This window comes from Schistocerca piceifrons, unplaced genomic scaffold (genome assembly GCF_021461385.2).
Source record: "Schistocerca piceifrons isolate TAMUIC-IGC-003096 unplaced genomic scaffold, iqSchPice1.1 HiC_scaffold_943, whole genome shotgun sequence".
NCBI lineage: Eukaryota > Metazoa > Arthropoda > Insecta > Orthoptera > Acrididae > Schistocerca > Schistocerca piceifrons.
Genome location: NW_025729216.1, coordinates 2,540,001 through 2,545,000, shown reverse-complemented (window position 1 = coordinate 2,545,000; position 5,000 = coordinate 2,540,001). Strand labels below are relative to the sequence as shown.

Genomic DNA, 5,000 nt, shown 5'->3' with positions numbered 1-5,000 from the left:
TACGAATGCCCCCGCCTGTCCCTATTAATCATTACCTCGGGTTCCGAAAACCAACAAAATAGAACCGAGGTCCTATTCCATTATTCCATGCACACAGTATTCAGGCGGGCTTGCCTGCTTTAAGCACTCTAATTTGTTCAAAGTAAACGTGCCGGCCCACCGAGACACTCAATAAAGAGCACCCTGGTAGGATTTCAACGGGGTCCGCCTCGGGACGCACGAGCACGCACGAGGCGGTCGCACGCCTTCGGCTCGCCCCACCGGCAGGACGTCCCACGATACATGCCAGTTAAACACCGACGGGCGGTGAACCAACAGCGTGGGACACAAATCCAACTACGAGCTTTTTAACCGCAACAACTTTAATATACGCTATTGGAGCTGGAATTACCGCGGCTGCTGGCACCAGACTTGCCCTCCAATAGATACTCGTTAAAGGATTTAAAGTGTACTCATTCCGATTACGGGGCCTCGGATGAGTCCCGTATCGTTATTTTTCGTCACTACCTCCCCGTGCCGGGAGTGGGTAATTTGCGCGCCTGCTGCCTTCCTTGGATGTGGTAGCCGTTTCTCAGGCTCCCTCTCCGGAATCGAACCCTGATTCCCCGTTACCCGTTACAACCATGGTAGGCGCAGAACCTACCATCGACAGTTGATAAGGCAGACATTTGAAAGATGCGTCGCCGGTACGAGGACCGTGCGATCAGCCCAAAGTTATTCAGAGTCACCAAGGCAAACGGACCGGACGAGCCGACCGATTGGTTTTGATCTAATAAAAGCGTCCCTTCCATCTCTGGTCGGGACTCTGTTTGCATGTATTAGCTCTAGAATTACCACAGTTATCCAAGTAACGTGGGTACGATCTAAGGAACCATAACTGATTTAATGAGCCATTCGCGGTTTCACCTTAATGCGGCTTGTACTGAGACATGCATGGCTTAATCTTTGAGACAAGCATATGACTACTGGCAGGATCAACCAGGGAGCTGCGTCAACTAGAGCTGAGCAGCCGGCCGCCCGGGAGTGTGTCCCGGGGGCCCGCGCGAACACGCAAGCGTCCGCTCAATCATTCTGCAAACAGGAGGAGGCTGGGCTCCCCTGCACAATACACCTCGAAACCCTCTCAGGTCCCGGCGGCGCGCAGCGCCGTCCCAAGTACTTGGTCGGGTTCGAGAGAGGCGCAATCGCCCGGAGTTAGGCGAGTAGACGCTTTCGGTGCGACCACCCGTGCTCCCAACTGAGCTTGCCGCTGCCGACAGAGGCCCGGGAGCGTGCTGTCGTGGCATTGCCGGCGGGAGACAACACGCGCCACCTACGGTGACCGGCAGCTCCAACGCCAGCGCCACAGAAGGACAAAAGCCCCACTTGGGTGCCGAAGCGAACTCTCCCAGCACAGCGCACGCGCCAACACATCCGCACAGCTGCGATACAAACCACCAGCGAGAACCGCTGGGGCGACCGAGCAGCAGACGGCGTCGCGGCGCCGAGCGCCGGGCGGCGGCGCATCCTCAACGCACACAGTCCTCAATCGGACCAGCACACTGAAGATGTCCACCGCGCTTCGCACCGGGCCCGCGAGGACCTACTTTGGCCGCACGGCGCCGCGCGCAGGGTGCGCCGGCGCGCAGCTGCGACGCCTGCCGCGTCCGTCGGCCGGCGCGCCTGCCACTGGCCGCCCCCACCAGCCGGCTGTAGCGCGTGCGCCCACGCACCGCGCGGCCAGCACGCCGGGAGGCGCCCCCTCACCGGCCGGGGACGGTCCCACCCAGCCACCGCCGCGTATCGCTTCACACCCAGATGCCGTTCAGTTTCGTCGGCATGGTGGGTATCGCTGGAACAACCGGTTAGTACCTCAACCTACCGTCGCCATCACCGATTCACCCCTAGCGAGAACAACCGCACCACAACGGGTTACCATTTGTTCATTTGCGTAACTTCACCAGAAAACGTATGCGTCCATCGCCATTTGCAACTTCCACGATTATTGCATGCCTGTGTCAGGTGTCACACCACACTACGTCTGCCCACATACACGCAACAAAATGTGCACGCCTAGACAATACGTGGAAGGTGGCCCCCGTACGTATGCGATGTCCATTGCTCGAACGACTGTCAACCGGCCTCTGTAGCATGTCGCAGATATGGAACGCGGTGCACCATGCTATCACGGTGTGTGAGGAGAGACGACTAGGTCCGAATACATCAACAGACAGCTCATGCTGATCGCCATCCACGGCGTCCGTTCCTCCCACACGTCTCTATGGCGTACCACACTGCAATCCAGCTGTCATAGGGAGACGACACGTAGCTGCGTGCACAATATTTGCACTGTATGGTCCGCCGTTTTTGGGCGCAGTCGTTGTACGGTCACACATGTGCCACGATGTATCATTCAGTACATAAGGACGAATGTGCAGTACAGATTGTGGTTTACGCGTACGACATCAGCGGACAGTTGACACAGGCCGCACCACAACGTAGCCTGAGTACGTCGCATGCGAAGGGCATTGAACATGCAAACTTCTCACCAACCAGCTTGCGAAGGCAGGGGGCAAGGTGGGGACGTGGGGAGGTGTGGGGGGGGGGGGGGCGCGGCATGTACGTCCTGCTGCCATCCACATTACAGTGTACAGCAGGAGCATGTGGAAAGTCAGCAAGACTTGCAAGGTGTTTAACATGAAGCGATACACAGGGGAGCGGGCAGTGCGAGTAGCGAACTATATTGCGAGGGTTGCGGGTGGGCAACACTACACTAATTGAACGAGTCGTATAACAATTACAGAGCAGGTTTAGGCGACAACGTGGGTTACGTTAGCGGACAACGTGGGTTACGTTAGCGGACAACGTGGGTTACGTTAGCGGACAACGTGGGTTACGTTAGCGGACAACGTGGGTTACGTTAGCGGACAACGTGGGTTACGTTAGCGGACAACGTGGGTTACGTTAGCGGACAACGTGGGTTACGTTAGCGGACAACGTGGGTTACGTTAGCGGACAACGTGGGTTACGTTAAGGCACAACGTGGGTTACGTTAAGGCACAACGTGGGTTAGGTTAAGGCACAACGTGGGTTAGGTTAAGGCACAACGTGGGTTAGGTTAAGGCACAACGTGGGTTAGGTTAAGGCACAACGTGGGTTAGGTTAAGGCACAACATGGGTTAGGTTAAGGCACAACATGGGTTAGGTTAAGGCACAACATGGGTTAGGTTAAGGCACAACATGGGTTAGGTTAAGGCACAACATGGGTTAGGTTAAGGCACAACATGGGTTAGGTTAAGGCACAACATGGGTTAGGTTAAGGCACAACATGGGTTAGGTTAAGGCACAACATGGGTTAGGTTAAGGCACAACATGGGTTAGGTTAAGGCACAACATGGGTTAGGTTAAGGTACAACATGGGTTAGGTTAAGGTACAACATGGGTTAGGTTAAGGTACAACATGGGTTAGGTTAAGGTACAACATGGGTTAGGTTAAGGTACAACATAGGTTAGGTTAAGGTACAACATAGGTTAGGTTAAGGTACAACATAGGTTAGGTTAAGGTACAACATAGGTTAGGTTAAGGTACAACATAGGTTAGGTTAAGGTACAACATAGGTTAGGTTAAGGTACAACATAGGTTAGGTTAAGGTACAACATAGGTTAGGTTCGGTTACACGTTGTTGTAAGGAAAGGTGTAGGGGGGGGGGGCGGGGGCGGCAGGTTCGTTGATAGTGATTATAGTAAGTGAATGCTTGTGACATGATCAGATTTGTCACGTCAGGATGCACCTTTGGCTTATTAGAGGCGGCGCTCCAATTCTATGCTTGTGTCACACCTGTGTCTTTGAGTCATGTCATTGTTTGTGCGCTGTGACAGGAGGTACTATTGTGATGTTGGGTGCACCGTTGTATAGGACATGTGTGGGTGTTGGTGCCTTATCTGCGCAATGGTGGATGTCGAAAGGGTGGGATATTCTATTTTCCGCATGGACCTCCTGGTCTGGTTGTGATAGTGTGGATTGTGTAATGTGGCGGAGAGGATGCACTGGATGTTGTTCCATGCTGGTGCTTACGTATTGTATGTGCGCCTGTTAGAAGCAGAGAGTGGTGCGTGATCAGAGTGTCTGGCTGACGTGTGGTTCCCATTGTGGGCAGACTCTTTCAGCATGTATACGGACAGTTGTATATATTTTCTGTAGTTTGATGGCTCTGCATTGATTACTAATCAGCGCCGTGTGTACGGGTAATCTGGTTCCAGTCCAAAATGTTCCATCTGTGTACATTAGTGACAAAGACTCCCCCCATGCAGTGGGGCTCGGTCTGTTATAACTCTTCCGCGTAATATATTTGCGCCACGTTTTTGCGACTGCGAGTGCGAGTGCGAGTGCGAGTGCAACGCGCATGGGGACCGACATGCTGATGGCTCGGTATCGGACGCCGTACAGTGAGCAACGCGATCGCGTCTCTCGCTCGTAAGTGGTACAGGTCGCGGCTCATGTATACGGACAGCGGGAATGTCGCATATTGGAAATAACTCTTCATGAAACGCAAGTTATAGGGGTGGATTGCACTTTACGAGTGCGGGAAACGTCCGCCGTTCATCCGCTGGAGGTGCGAGTTTGGCGGTTGGGGTGGTCCACGAACGGGTGCGGGTAGAGTCATTGCCGGTCCACGGCTTCGTGCGGCAGAGCCACTGGAGAATGGGTGCTATGGTCGACAGAGGCTGCAGGCTTTGTGGGTGGCGTCGAAAGGCGGGCACTGTGGCGCCATCGCTGTCTTAATCGGCTTGGCGTCGCATAGATGGCGGTATCGTCGTTGGAGGAGGTCATGTTGCGGGAGACCTACAGATGGCGGTATGTTTTGTGGTGCGGACGTAGTGTTGTCAGATGCGCATAGATGGCGGTATTGCATGTGGTGTCGCCCTATTTGCATAGATGGCGATACTGTTTTGCCGGCATGGGTGGCGTAGTTCCGTCGGATCCCTGTAGGTGGCAGTGTGCTATGTCTACTGTCGACACC

General features: G+C 54.4%; 1 non-coding gene across 1 annotated transcript in view; it reads right to left on the bottom strand.

Annotated features, from left to right (window-relative positions):
- LOC124772871 overlaps positions 1–985 on the bottom strand; it is a 1,909-nt gene extending 924 nt beyond the window's left edge. The window contains exon 1 of the ribosomal RNA XR_007014328.1: positions 1–985. This exon is cut by the window's left edge and continues 924 nt beyond it. This is a non-coding gene — a ribosomal RNA (small subunit ribosomal RNA).
- Positions 986–5,000: the final 4,015 nt, after the last annotated feature.